Source organism: Zea mays, chromosome 4 (genome assembly GCF_902167145.1).
Source record: "Zea mays cultivar B73 chromosome 4, Zm-B73-REFERENCE-NAM-5.0, whole genome shotgun sequence".
NCBI lineage: Eukaryota > Viridiplantae > Streptophyta > Magnoliopsida > Poales > Poaceae > Zea > Zea mays.
Genome location: NC_050099.1, coordinates 186,735,889 through 186,752,074, shown reverse-complemented (window position 1 = coordinate 186,752,074; position 16,186 = coordinate 186,735,889). Strand labels below are relative to the sequence as shown.

The 16,186-nt window shown below is 44.2% G+C and overlaps 1 long non-coding RNA gene across 1 annotated transcript; it reads right to left on the bottom strand.

Moving 5' to 3' along the window:
- Nucleotides 1-9,594: 9,594 nt before the first annotated feature.
- Nucleotides 9,595-12,200, bottom strand: LOC103654256 (uncharacterized). Its single transcript, XR_002268842.2, has 4 exons — nt 11,947-12,200; nt 11,595-11,825; nt 11,276-11,476; nt 9,595-10,102 (listed from the first exon to the last, which is right to left on the bottom strand). It is a non-coding gene; the product is annotated as an uncharacterized lncRNA (long non-coding RNA).
- Nucleotides 12,201-16,186: the final 3,986 nt, after the last annotated feature.

Here is a 16,186-nt window from a genome sequence, read left to right as displayed (position 1 = left end):
GTCTACATCAGGAACATCTGCTCGATGGACATCGGGGGCGGGGGCGGCAGTTGCTGTTGCTGGGGTGCCTTATCCTGCTGAGCTGGCCGCTCCTGCTGAGCACGCCTTCCTCCTCTGCGCCTGTTCTCTGACATCTGCAGAATGCAATCACACATCAGAACTGATCTTGCAAATCTTGCAGCATAAGAAAAGAGTATAGAATTCTCCACAACACTGAACAGATGAGCATCTTCACTGATCTCCAACACAGACCACACAACTTCTCAGATAAAGAGGAAAGTGGGGTGAAAAGCTTCCCAACTAAATAGCTAACTCCTTTAACATAACAGGTAAACCAAAATGCGGGGGATACCCACACTCTGGTGATAGTCATTACAAAGATCCAAATCAAACATAGTCGGGATTGCCATAAGACAAATCACCATGTTCATCCGCTTTATTTTTTGGTTGATTTGTTTTCCCTCTCTTTCGGACTCGGATTTAGTTCTAACGCTAACCCCGATTTGTAGTGTGTTTAAGTTTGTAAATTTCAGATTCCGCCTATCCACCCCCTCTAGGCGACTTTCACATTATCATTGGGAATTTCATCTTGTTGTTCTCTATACCCAGAACGCTCATTGAGGCAAGATATAAGTTCACCCATGAAATCTAAATCAATTCAATGTGAAAATTTTCATAAGCCCTTGAAGGAAGGAGTGAGCAGTGGGTGTGAGCCACCAGGGGGAACATTATTCATAGCCTAGAACAGAAGGACCTAAATTGGAATGCATGACCACCATAAACAACCGAAACACCTGGGGACCCGGGTCTGTTTAGAGCATTTCTTTCTCACAAACAAGCCATGAGAAAACAATGTATATGTCTCCATTGTGCTCCAGAGAAAGAGGAGGATCAGATGAAAATTTTGAAATGATACAGATGGCAGATAAAGCACGTCAGCTCACATAATCCATAAAGCATGTTATAAGTGAAAATACAGAGTTAAATCCAGTAGGACACTGATATTAAACAGTAACACACCTGCTCTCCAAGATAGTTTGCAGTCCTCCTGGCAAGCTAATGACACTAATTGGCTCTATGTGGAAAAACAAATAAACAATAACCACTGAATAGAACAATTGGAACAAGGACTCTTTGGTTTTTCCCAAAATAGTATCATCCATATTCCATATGATGTAAACAAAACCATCATATGAATTTCAAATCAATACTTGTCAAAACTTTAGATGCAGTTTCTGTAGAAAACCATTTAACAAGCCTACCAGTGGCTAATTGATAAATAACAAGTTGGTTTACAAATATGTTTCTTCGCTTTATTATTGTCGGGGACCATAATTAGGGGTACCCTCAAGACTCCTAATTCTCAGCTGGTAACCCCCATCAGCATAAAGCTGCAAAGGCCTGATGGGTGCGACTAAGTCAGGGATCAGTCCATTCGAGCGACTCGATCACGCCTCGCCCGAGCCTAGCCTCGGACAAGGGCAGCCGACCCCGGAGGATTTCCGTCTCGCCTGAGGCCCCCCTCCAATGGCGAACATATTTCCGGCTCGCCCGAGGCCCTGCCTTCGCTAAGAAGCGACCCTGACTAAATCGCCGCACCGACCGACCAAGTCGCAGGAGCATTTAATGCAAAGGTGGCCTGACACCTTTATCCTGACGCGCGCCCCCAGAGCCGAAGTGACCGCCGTCACTTCGCCGCTCCACTGACCGGCCTGACAGAAGGACAACGCCGCCTGCGCCACTCCGACTGTGGTGCCATTTGACAGAGTGAGGCTGACAGGCAGTCAGGCCCCGCCGGAGGCACCATAGGAAGTTCTGCTTTGCCCGACCCAGGGCTCGGACTCGGGCTCAGCCCCAGAAGACGGCGAACTCCGCTCCGCCCGACCCAGGGCTCGGACTCGGGCTAAGTCCCGGAAGACGGCGAACTCCGCTCCGCCCGACCCAGGGCTCGGACTCGGGCTAAGTCCCGGAAAATGGCGAACTCCGCTCCGCCCGACCCAGGGCTCGGACTCGGGCTAAGTCCCGGAAGACGGCGAACTCCGCTCCGCCCGACCCAGGGCTCAGACTCGGGCTAAGTCCCGGAAGACGGCGAACTCCGCTCCGCCCGACCCAGGGCTCGGACTCGGGCTAAGTCCCGGAAGACGGCGAACTCCGCTCCGCCCGACCCAGGGCTCGGACTCGGGCTAAGTCCCAGAAGACAACGAACTCCGCTTCGCCCGACCCCAGGGCTCGGACTCCGCCCTGGCCTCAGCCGACGACCTCCGCCTCGTCCGACCCAGGGGCTCGGACTCGGCCTCGGCCACAGAAGACAGACTCGACCTCGGCTTCGGAGGAGCCTCCGCATCGCCCAACCTAGGGCGCAGGCCAGCCACGTCAACAGGAGGCGCCATCATCACCCTACCCCGAGCTGACTCGGGCCACAGGGAACCAGACCGGCGTCCCATCTGGCTGGCTCCGCTAGATAGGCAATGATGGCGCCCCGCATGCTCTGTGATGACGGCGGCTCTCAGCCCCCTTACGGAAGCAAGAGGACGTCAGCAAGGACTCAACCGCTCCGACAGCTGTCCCTCTGCCAGGCTCCATCGCTCCTCCGACGGCCACGACATCACACCAGCTGGGTGCCAAAATCTCTCCGGCTGCCACGACGACATGTACTTAGGGCGCTAGCTCTCCCCCGCTAGACACGTAGCACTCTGCTACACCCCCCATTGTACACCTGGATCCTCTCCTTACGCCTATAAAAGGAAGGACTAGGGCCCTCTTAGAGAGGGTTGGCCGCGCGGGGACGAGGACGAGAACAGGTGCTCGCTTGGGGCCGCTCGCTCCCTCTCCCGCGTGGACGCTTGTAACCCCCTACTGCAAGCGCACCCGACCTGGGCGCGGGACGAACACGAAGGCCGCGGGATTCCCACCTCTCTCACGCCGGTCTCCGGCCGCCTCGCTCTTCCCCCCTTCGCGCTCGCCCTCGCGCTCGACCCATCTGGGCTGGGGCACGCGGCGACATTCACTCGTCGGCCCAGGGACCCCCGGTCTCGAAACGCCGACAATTATATACTTAAGTTGTGAACCTTGCCCAAAACCATTAATAAGTTATGTTCGGAAACAGGGAAGAACACATATAACAATCCCCTTGCATGCTGAGGATGTACCCACGAACAATATGTTTCAAACATTGATTAGCGAAGACGCAGTGTAATCAATGTAGGGCAGCAATAAGCAAAAGAAACAAAATTTTCAAAAAGAATCGGGGAAAATCATAAAATGAGACAATAAACAGAATGAACCAGAAGCAACCTAAATAAGATAGATAAAGCGCAAAACGACAAAGCAATTACAGAACAAGAATATACACATCGAGAAAAGAAGGCGGACCTCACTGGTAACCTCACTGATCATTTGCTTTGCAGCTACAATTTGTTCTTAAGTACCATCAATATGCACAGTTCTTTCAGTTGAAGTATCACCAGCAGGCAGATGCAAAGGAATAACCTACACAAGAATATGTAAGGACAAGAATAACATTGGAACATGGGTCAATAGCAAAATAAGTAGACCAAAACGATTTGAGAATAAATGAACAACTTGGACCAAATGGAGCGTTTACAACAAAATATGAATGATAAACTCCATGTGACAAAATATCAATCATTTAGAAGTGATATTTTCAAGGCAAAGCAAAAACAAGCAGACAAACAGCCACAAGTGAACTTAGTGTAACCTTACTTCTGATTGCAGCTAAGGTAAAACATGAAGCTATATAACAAGATAGCAAAGCTGAATATGGGCTCTAGAATTGGCCTGCATGGACTTTATAGTCTCACCACCCTTCCCAATAATCAGTCCCACCTAAAAAGAAATAGACAAAAATCAGAAGTAGAGGAAAAAACAACATGGGTAAGGAAATCACACAACATAGTCTGTTATTAGCAATTTTCATCTAGAACGTCTCAGCACCTAGTTGTGTTGCATTGTATTTCCGGCCTCCAGATCCAGCACTGAATGACCCAGCATCGGCCTAGGATGCAAGATCAAACATTGTAACATAGATGAAAAATGCAGAACAAAACAAAAGGCTATGAGCATAATGAGTAATACGTCTGCCAGAACTTCTTTGATCAACTGTTCAGCTTTGCTTATCTGCTCAACAGCTCAGGTTGCCAGAAAGCTCAACTTGCATTGTCAATGCACCAGGTTTAGCTTCATGGTCTCTTGTCACTTGAATCTTTGCTCCTGATTGAAGTTGGATATACCTAATAGTTTCCCCGACTTTTCCAATGATAACACCAACCTACAACAAGTTGTCAACAGTGCCAGTTAAATAGAATACAAACATCACACTTATGGATGCACTTTCTAAATTCAGTGACAGAAAACAAAATGAACAAAAAACTTACCCTTCCATTTGGAATTTCAATCTTTTTGCTTGTACCTTGATATCCACCATAAGAGGAGTACTGAGGTGCGCTGCTCTGAGAAGATAATTGTGGGATAGAGGCCCCATGCCCTGATACAGAAGCCAGCACCATTCTGAATTCATTTGCTATCATCGAAATTTATGGTGATTATTAAATTATGAACTATGAAAAATAACAAATTTAAATTCGTGTGTACCACGAGTCATGGTAATGAAAGGGATGCATGTATAAACACAAAAACAACAGCTTCACAACATGCTAACTTCACAATTTAAGATTGAATGAACATACTATTTTAAGGCGGTGGATACAATCAGACTCGAGTTAAGACGAGCTAATGAGCTGGGATGCAGCAACAGTTCGATTTTGCGTTGATGCCACATTAAAAAGGAAAAAGGCAACCAAACAAAGGTATTAAACATCTACATATACACCATGTGTGAGCAGATAAATGAATCTTATGGTTTTGTAAGATCACAATAATAACTGATATGTTTCATGCAAGTCTATCCAGAAAATGGCATGTTGTGAAAAAAACTACACAATAATGACAACGAATACAAAAAAATAAGTCCTGCAGATGACAACTGTTTCGAAATGGCATGTTGTGAAAAAAGCTACACAGTAATTGCAATGAATACAATAAAAAATCTAACTCCTACAGATGACAACTATTTTAGGATTTTCCTATACTTCCCCATGAGGTAGAGCGTGTAAAACTAACAAACCCACGAGGAGCTAGTAAAACTAACAAAAAAGTGGAGAACATTGATTGACTTGGACTTCAATAGTTTAATTGCAGATTGTTCTGAAAAAATTTAACACCCCACAGTTGCATCGTGGCGTGAGTTCTCAAAAAATATTGGAGACCGTAACAACAGGAACATGCTTCTAAATAGCTCGGTTCTTGCAAAAGCAAGCCAACTACAGCTAAGCATCAAAGTTTTGATTGCATGTCACTTAGACTACCCTCTGTAGAAGCACATAAAACTTTCCCTATCAAACAGTTTAAGAAATGAGCAATAACTGACCTAATAGCACGATCCAAACTTTGCCTCACTATAACCTTGAGTAAGAACAAACAATTTAATTGATATACAAGGAACCAAACATGAACAAATAGGTAATAATACGACTATGAGGATTTAGCAGTTTAAGGTCACAACAAGGTCTGGATAAACTGGAGCCTGCCTTACAAAAAACAAATATACTTGGTTGGCATTGTACCAGTGTGCTGGATGACTTGGTGGATCAGAAACCAAACATGAATAACTATCTAATAATATGGTAATGTGAATTGAATGGATTAAAATAATACGGTGTTACAAATGTACATGGTGAATATCTCCCTACAAAGGAGAAAGAACACTAATGACAGTGGAACCAGACTATAAATCTTTTTTAAAAAATAAAGAACACAGTACTGCCGAAAAGAATTAAAGTGTCAAAAAATGGCGATAACTATTACCTTCTCAAATATTCATATTCCACCAGTTTCACCAGCACTGATTTCATGATGTTCATCTCTTTCACTGAGATAAATCAAAGCCCAAAATATTAATTTCATCTTACTAAGTTCATCCCCTCTACAATTAGAACTGTAGGTGGATATAAAGATGGAGAGTAAGATGACAACAATATGGTGTGGAGTTACCTAGTGAAGTTAGGGGTGGTGCAGTTGACGATGTTGTCGTGCTCCCTATCCATCTCCAGAAATGGGTAGTTCTCATACCCGTTCTGCCTGAACTGCACACAGCACCCAAAGAGCAATCAAATTCAAACATGTGAGCATGTGAAGGCAGCCACCATAAACACTAATGCTACAACTTGCAATAGGTATTCAATGCTACAACACAAAAAAAATAAAATTTGGCACTGATTGGAATCGAGAGGGGCGACAAGCTAAACCCTACCCTCTATCGAGAAGACGAGAACGAACAACACCAGGCACCGCACGCAGGCATCAGCCACGACAGCCACGACCTCCACGACGTTCCACATCCCATCTATAATTGACTCGATGACCTCCTCCTGCCAGGGTTGAATGGAAAATGGAAAAGTTTCAGTTTTAATCTTTGTGCTCATATTGTACACAAGGGAAAAGATTCAGAAAGTGTTATACCAAGCATTATCAAGAGGAAAAGTTTCTTGCTGTCTTAGAATCCAAATGAACATTCAAATATCTTCATGGCTTGATTCCATATCCATACATCCATCCCAAATCGTGGCGTGGGGGTGTCGGGGCAAGTGGGAGATGGGGAAGGGGATCAGTGGCGCCGTTCGCGTCGCCTACATCACTCTGGTGTCCATGCTCACGGTCCCCCCTCCTCGCCGTTGTCCACGCTCTCCGTCGTCGTCTCCTATTGTGCCACACTGTAGGTCCCGTCATCGTCGCTGCTACTCCTGCGCCTCACCTGGTCCCACTCCCCGCATGGTCAACTGATGCCATCGAGGAGGATGCTGAAGACGATGGGCACGCCACACATGTAGGTGACGCGGTGGCGCGTGATGGTGCGGTAGATGTCGGTGGGGCGCACGTCGCAGATGTAGGCGTTTACGCTGTGATGAGGACATCCTCCACTATTACTCGTTGGCAAAGACGCAATTGGCCCAGTTGGCCCAATTGTAGTCGGACGGCGACCGTGTGAGCCTCAGAATTATCCCACCTCGCTTAACTTAGGAGGAGGAAGCCACTTTAAAAGGGAGAGCCACCCTTCCCCCATTGGACTAGTCTTTTGGGGCGATTGGGCCTTTCCCTGAGTTGGGTGTGCTTAATGAACTGTTGGGCTCCGGGCAACCCTAATTTGTTGGGCCTCGGCCAACCCCACCTGGGCTGGGTGTATCACGCTGTCACGTGCTGCCATGCCCAGGTGAAGGTCCCATTGTTGTAATGGAACATGGGGAGCGTCTAGGGTAGACAGGCTCACCCTGTCGAACACCTGGCGGGCGTAGGCGAGGTGCGTGGTGGGAAGTCGGTGAGGAGCAATCGTCCTCTCCGCTGTAGTCATTATCAGCGTCCGCACATACCCATGGAGGCCTGCTGCAGGGCCGACGACTAATTGACCGAGGCCAAGGCCGCCGGGTGGACCTGGCCTGTCACACGCCCGTGGAGGTTGGCAGTCTGGCGACCGAGGCCGAGGCCGCCGCGCCGAAGGTGTGCCTGGCCCGACAGATACCCGCGGAGGCTAGCCTGGCACACGCCCGTGGAGGGCGGCAGGTCTAGCGACCGAGGCCGAGGCCGCCGCGCCGGAGGTGTGCCTGTCCCAGCAGATGCCCGCGGAGGCTAGTGGGGCTGGCGACCATGGCCGAGGCCACCACGCCGGATGTGCGCCTAGCCTGACACACGCCCGTGGAGGACTCCATGACGAAGCTGGTGAACGGTGCTTGACCACCACCTTATTGTCCTCCTCGCGACGGGGGAGCGAGGCGAGGTGGGCCCCTGGCGGCGCCTGTAGGCAGGGGGAAGCGAGGCATGGGAGCGCTCGACACTGAGGGTTGATAGAACTCACCGGCGGGCGGATTGCGGAGGGCGGGCAGGGAATGCAGCGGCGGGGATTGCGGTGGGTGGGCGGGCGTAGGGAGGCAGGGGCAGTCTACACTAATCTCTTAATAGTTATTAGAGATATAAATATAAATCTGAATTCGACTACTTAACACAAAATACAAGATACAATCTAGCACACCGCCACACCGGCCAGCACTGAATGCACGGGCTGTAGGTTCATCATTCTGATGGAGGTTGTTCGTGTGCTACACGATTACAACCCGTGATGCAAAATGTGCTTGGAAAATCGTCTACGTGATGACGATCACCAATAGTAAAGAGTATAAAATGTTAATTAACCTATCCAACGTTAATAATAACGGTAGATGCACACTAGTTACTCTCAATGCATCAATAAAATCGAGATTATCAACTCTTAAGTTCATCTCTAGCCAAAGACTCTTCTTTACACTGTGCTGGGGTTTTCAGTTGATTAAATGGGCAAGAGAACTAGAATCGATGAGTTAGAATGTATTAATACACCTCAATCAACCAACTAGCGATTACAATAATTCTAGCAGCATTCGCATTCGTCAGACGGTCAAACTGTTCGACTTCTTAGCGCTGGATCATCGATCTTGATCCGATGAGATACAATGGTCATATTGGCCTCACTGTGGTAGACATAATCTTTAGTGTACTGCAGGGGTCGTCAAACTAGTCGAACACACACAAAACCTCTCTGGTCATTTCAAATGGCATCAAACTAAAACATAATATACTACCAGTCATCCTATTCATAGGGTCTAACGCTATTATGTGAAGAACCCTAGTTGCTATAGTTGCACTGTCTGGTATGACGACATCTGTCGAACTAGTTCAACACAACCAATACCCCTCTAGTCGATTTTGTAGTCTGTTAGACTCTGGTGCATTGGTCCAACGATCCTGCTTCCTATGTCTAACGATCATGCCTTCAGTGACACTTCACATGTAGGCGTTAGACCATCTACACATTGCTCTGACAACCCAGTTTCTTAACGTTTTAAACCTGCCAAACCTCCCAAATCAATTATAATTCAAAAACTTTATGAATGTGGTTTGTTCAAAAGTACTTCTAGGTCTCACCTAAGCTAACTAGAGCCAAAGACAATTAGTATACATCACATCTAACTTATTAGGTCTACATAGATCAATTGCCACTTATAACTAGTTCATTCTTAATTTGTTATCCATGTCTCTTTTGCCCCATGCATTGTGCCTCTTCCGCCTTATGCCATGCACCTCCGTCGTCAGGCTCTCTGCGCCTCCTCCGCCATGTGCCTTGTCCCGCTAGAGCTCCCTGTGGCTCCTTGTAAGTGAAATCAAGCTCTAATTGTGGATTTTGATGTTAATGACCATATAATTAGAGGAGTAAGAGATTTACTAGGTTATAAGTATGATAAATGAAAAATTATAATGCATATAACAATGGAGGTGACCAAGTATCTTTAGCAAGGGTGTTTCTATCCTATTTTGACATGAACCAAACGCTAACAAAATAGGGATTATCACGTCCCATCCCTAATGAACATAGGCATGGAAGAGCGATGACATACATAGAGGGAGTATTCTTTCAATGCGGGGGACAAACTCATGACCAGAGCTGAAAAACAAGCTTGAGGCTTGCGAGCCAGCTCGAGCCCCGAGTATATCGGCTCAGTTTGGTGTGGCTTCTTAGCCGACCTGAGACATTTTTTTGCTCGTTGGTACAACAAGTTGATACTACAGACGAATCCATTCCTCTGACCAAACACTAAATAGAAATCAAAATCAAGGACGATACCACCCAAAAATCCAAAATCAAGGATGATACCTATTGTTCAACAATTATGAGACACCACAGTGAACTGAAGAGTGAAGTCTCATGTGTCAAGTGTCATTTCATCTCTCACTAGCTCAGCTAGAGCAACTACGAAGACGAGTACACAGAGTACATCACTTTTTGTGAGCTCTAGTCGCCTTGTCCTGCTAAATATAGAAAGGAAAAAAGGAAATGATGTTGCAAAAACACCGATACATGACGGTCTGTGAGAGTACCACTCACCAAGACAACTCATTTCTTCCATTCTTTCCACCTTTATTGGTCGCACTTGATGGCTCGTGAGTTAGGACTGCACTCTTGGTATCGATTCCAATGCTCGTGAAGTCATGATATCACAACCTGCAATTCCTCATATAGTGTTAGATCTGGTTTTCTCGAAGATCGTTCTCATAAGTTTAAGTCATAATAAAGACCAAGGGTCTATTTGGAACGCTGAAATTTCATAGAAAATCATATAATAATTTTACAAGAATTACTTTATTAATTATTTACTAGTTAAGTGCCCGTGTGTTGCAACGACATACAAAATATTCGAAAAATATTAATGAGAAATGATTACATAAAAATGAACACCACATATATTATCAATCTCAATATATCACAAACACATATTATCAATCTTAATATCTCACAGATTCTTTGGCAACAACCAGTACAGAATTAAATTGATATAAATCAAATCTCTACTACAATGTGAATGCCACAAAAACAAAGTCTAAGAAGTGAGGACTTGTTTATACACTATATTCTTTGTATATGTCTCATTCGAAGAAAGACCAAATTTAATACTTCTTTCAGATTCCTTATTAAATTCCATTGCATAGCTATCGCCTACCATAGCTTCTCAATGGTCGAGTGAGAAATCAGTACACTATCACATGACAAGGAAATTAAGGCGATAGGAGCCTAGATAGATAACACATCCGACAATGAACAACACAACCGACAATGAACATCTTGACTGCAAGAAAGTATTGGTTGAGCTTGAGCGTATCTCTAGTAACATCTAACCAACCCGACATTCTGTTGCTATATTTGATTTTAAACCCCACGTTTGACCACGCCACTCTCACTTCCCATTTGAAGGAAACTAAATATCATGCACCTATTCCCAATGAAACAAGTAAAGAACTTTCTTCTGGTTTTGGAAGATGAAACATGTATATGACAACAATCAACTAATATGTTTGTTGTTGGCTCTAGTCCAATATGTGCACATGCAAATACAGATCATAAACTGTCAGTCAACATGTTACTCGAACAAACTTGGGAAACAATAGAAGGTACATCAGATAGATATAAAAAACAGGATGACTTGTTCTTAGCAGACACTTGATAAAAGTGTTTTACCAATAGGATATTGACTTAAGAGTCTAACCATTGGCTTTACATCACAATCACTACTTGTCTGCAACATAAAAAAGGATTAACATTGGTCTACATGAACATGAGTAGTAATAAAATGATAAAGAGAAGTCGATAATGATGGCATAGGAAGACACACGAAAGTACCCATTTACATTGCCGCACACTGTTGAGCTGCTGCTCGTCATGTATCGGTAGACGATAGGGAGCACCCGCAACAAGTTCTGCATAGGTTCCCTCAATGCTCCTGTAGAACTCTTGATCTAACCAGCACATCTCATCTTGGACCTTACCTTCAGACCAATCTTTGAGGCTGGCAACTACCATGGATGACACAACCATCCCTCGCTGGTTTAAGATCACATTCAAGGCTACGATTACTCACTTTAAGATCTGAGTAAGTTATTAGGTATACAAATGAAATATAATTAGCTTTAAGATCAGAGTCAGGGCTATGATTACTCACTATGTCCCAACGACTCGATTCGTAATTGCTTCATTCCGGTTTGCACAAAAGATGCCTGCCATTGCAAAATCTGATATCTTTGGGTTCATATCCGCGTCCAATAGTATGTTGCTCGTCTTAAGATCTCTATGAATTATAGTCGACCTTGAATCATGGTGAAAATATAGAAGCCCTCTAGACACTCCTTTGATTATCTTGAAATGTGTTGGCCAACAGAGGAGATGTTGTTGCCTTGCAGCATGTAAAGTAATAAGCAATTTCATAAGTAAACATGTCACATCTTTTATATTTGCGTAAAAGGATGATGTTTTTTCCTGGGAATTAATCATGAAGATATAATTTGGAGACATACCAAAGATAACGGAATCCAAGCTTCTGTTTGGTAAGTATACGTAAACCAACAACTTCACATCTCTGTCGATGCACCGTCCAATAAGTCGAACGAGGTTTCTGTGCTATAGCTTTGCATTCAGAACAACTTCGTTTTCTGAATTCCTGCGCGCCTTGTCCTGAACCTTGGCCGAGCCTTTTGATTGCGACTTCTATGTTGTGTCCCAGCATACCCTACATTGTTTTGTGAAAGGGAAATAGGCTTTAAACCTTTTCCTAAATGATTTTGGTGATTGAATGTCCAACACAAACAATTGGACTAATTAGTTTGCTCTAGATTATATGTTCTACAGGTGCCTAAGATTCAACATAAAACCAATAAAAAGAACAAGACAAGAGTCAAGATAAAGGAGCAAAGAGGCAACCGAAGGCACCCCTGGTCTGGCGCACCGGACTGTCCGGTGTGCCACCGGACAGTGAACAGTACCTGTCTGGTGCACCAGGAAACACAGACTCAAACTCGCCACCTTCGGGAAAGTCCTGGGCCGGCGCGCTATAATTCACCGGACTGTCCGGTGTACACCGGACAGTGTCCGGTGCTCCAACGGAACGCGGCCTCAGGAACTCGGCAGCCTCGGGATTTCACGAAGACTGCTCCGCTAAAATTCACCGGACTGTCCGGTGTGCACCGGACTGTCCGGTGTGCCAGCGGAGCAACGGTCATCTGCGCCCAACGGTCGACTCTGACAGTAAACAGTGCAGAACAGTACACGCGGCAGAAGTCAGAGCAGAGGATCAGAGAGGCACCGGACTGTCCGGTGTGCACCGGACTGTCCGGTGCCACATGAGGACAAAAGCCTCCAACGGTCGACCAGCTCCAACTCCAACGGATTGGATGACGTGGCAGGGGCACCGGACATGTCCGGTGTGCACCGGACTGTCCGGTGCGCCCATCGCCAGCAGCTTCTCCAACGGCTACAAAATTGGATGGTGGCTATAAATATCACCCCAACCGGCCACTTCAATGTGTGGGAGTCCAAGCAACATTCCAAGTCATCTAGTTGACATACTCAAGCCCTCCCAACCACCTATATTCATTGATCCATCATATACACAAGATTTAGTCCACTACACCCAATACAAGTGCCACAAAAGAGAGAGCAAGCAATTGAGAGCTACTCAATTGAGTTTAGCCCTAGCGCCTTGTGAGATTCATTGAGAGATAGTGTGCGCTACATCTTTGTGTTCATTTGCGCGTGGAGTTTTTGACTCCCATTCGAACTTCCCCCAAAGTGTTGGAGGCTTGTAAAAGCTAGCAAGAGACACCAAAGATTGTGGTGGTCCTTGTGGGATCGAGAGTGATCCTTGAGAAGAAGAAGAGCTCGCCGATCCTTGTGTGATCGGGAGAGAGGGAAAGGGTTGAAAAAGACCCGTCCTTAAGTGGACTCCTCAACGGGGACTAGGCCTTCGAGGGCCGAACCTCGGTAAAACAAATCACCTGTGTTCATTGTGCTTTTGCTTGTGATTTGATTGCTTTCTCTTACTCTAAGTTCTCTTGCACTATTCTTTGCTCATATCATTTGGTGTTGCTTCAAGTTAAAATATCATTTAAGTGAAGCAACACTCCGCAAGAAAAGAACTTGAGTTAGTGCTCTTTTTCATCTAAGCTTTCTTGCTTTGTTATCATAGAATTATTAGTTGTATTGATTTATCACTTCCGCATTATTTGAAAGCTATACTTTTTACTAGCAAGAACTTAGTTTTTATACTCCGATAATTGTTCATCTTGTTCTAACCACTAATCAAAGGATCTAGTTGGGGGATAAAGTTTTAATTTTCAGGTTTCGCCTATCCACCCCCCCCCCCTCTAGGCGACTTTCAATTGGTATCAGAACTAGGCACTTCATCTTGAGTCTAACAACTCGAAGTGATGGCTCGTAGAAGATCCCAAAAGAACAAGAAGACTCCTCCAACGAACGCAACTCAAAAGGAGGTAACTCTTGAGATATTATGTGATGATTGTTCTAATTATGATTCATGGTCTACTAGTGTGATAAATGCCTTTAGAACCATACATCCTCAATTAGAACAAATTATTGACAAGAGTATTTTTCCCTCTAGTTTTAATGGAAAAATTAATTCCGAGGAGGATCAAAGATGTTATCGCTTAAACTACCTAGCTTTTGACATCTTAAACAATTCTCTTAGCAAAGAAGATTATCGTGCCTTCATATCAAACTATGACGAATCCATTCCCGATGCGCATGATATTTGGACTAGAATTAAAATCAAGTTTGATGAGTCCAAACATAATAGTTCATTTGATGCCTCTACTTCCTTTAGTTTTTGTGATACTAACCCGTGCAAGGAAGAAGGAGAAAATGAACGATGGAGACCAAACGATGAATCCACCTCTCCAAAAGGTTTGTCTTCCCATTTCGATTCCCACATGTGTTGTGTGGCTAATGAAAATGATAGCGGAAGCACAAATGAGGATGAGGAGGAAGAAAGAAGCTTTGTGCATCTCTACGCTCGCCTAAGCCAAGAAGATAAGGCGGTCATGCTCAAACTTCTAGAAAGAGCGAGAGAGCAAAGCGAAGCTCGTCAAAGGCTAGAAGATATTCTCTCCATAAAGATGCAACACTTTGACGAGTTGACTAAAGAACATGAGGAGCTAAAGTGCTCTCATGTTGATTTGGTCCAAAGGTATGAAACTATTTCAATTGAGCAAGATAACGCTTCACATTGTATCGCTCAATTAGTAAATAGGAATACCTTGCTCAAAGACCAAGTAGAAAAGCTAAAAGTTGGAAATCTAGCTTTTCAAAATAAATATGATATGCTTCTATGTTCTCATGAAAATCTTATAGATGATCATATCATATTAAACATTGCTCATGAGGTTGTGATAGAAAATTTAAAATCCCAACAACCTCACTCATGCACATGTATTCAAATTGATACTATATTACCATGTGCTAATGCTTGTTGTTCGTCGACAAGCAAATCTTCTTTTGAGCTAGAATCTGCAGGAACAAATGATGATTCATATCAAAAGCTCAAAGAAGAAAATGAGAGGCTAAAGAAGAGCTTGACACAACTTAAAGGGAAATGCATTGCCCAACCTTCTCAAGATAACCGTGATCACATGGTGAAGAAGCTTGAGACGGGAACAACCGTGGCATGCACTACATCCCTTGAAGAAAATGTCAAGGATTTGAGGATTGCCAAGAGGAATAAACAAAAGAAGAAATTCAACACCTCCTCCAAAAGCCTCAACCACGCCTCCACAAAAGGTAACATCCAAGGTAATGATCAAGCCACACTTTACATTAAGAGGTGTAGTGAATGCTTTGAAGTGGGGCACTTGATTAGGTCATGTCCCTATATTAATGGCTTGATTATTAACAAGGATGATAGACTTTGTTTTAAATACTCCAAGAAAGGACACTTACTTAGATCTTGTCCCCATTTAAAACAAAGAGGCATAGGGTTAGAAAAGAAAATTTTTACTAACCATGTAGCAAGCAACAAACAAGGAAAGAAGAAATCTTCAAAACTTGGAAAACGCCTATGCTACACATGCCGAAAGAAGGGACATCAATGCAAAGATTGTCCCATTGGTAAAAATCCCACTCCTAACTTGTCATTTGATTCATATATAACTAGGCAACCCAAGGTTGCAACTTGTGCTAGAAAGGTAACAAGTTTACCAAGCGCTAGCACAAAGGACACTTGGGTTCCTAGATCTTTGTTTACTAACCTTAACGGACCCATCAAGCGATGGGTACCAAAATGTGCTTGACAAGATTTGTAGGAGAAGGAGATGGTATGAACCTTTGGGGTGCTTGAAGGAGTTAATTCAATTCTTATCAACTCAAGCTATCAATCTTCAAATGATCTACATATTCAAGATTGACCCAAGGTTATTTCAACATGTTATTCAAAACCCATATCATCTCGGGGAAGATATTGATGTTGTAGAATTATCATGTGCGGAATATCAAAACCTACAACATGGAGGAAAGTCAAAGGATGGTAACATTTATATTCTTAAGTGCAATTATCTTAAATTGTCGTGTGTCTTGTGTAGTCACATAGAAATAGAAAGCACTTAAGCATGTTTTAAAATTATGTCATCATTCTTTGAAGAAATTCCTCTCATGTGGTAGATTGTGTATCTATCAATTCAATATTATGACAATCTACATGCTTTAATTATTGCAAGTTCTCATGGCATGTTTTACATTAATTATTCAATT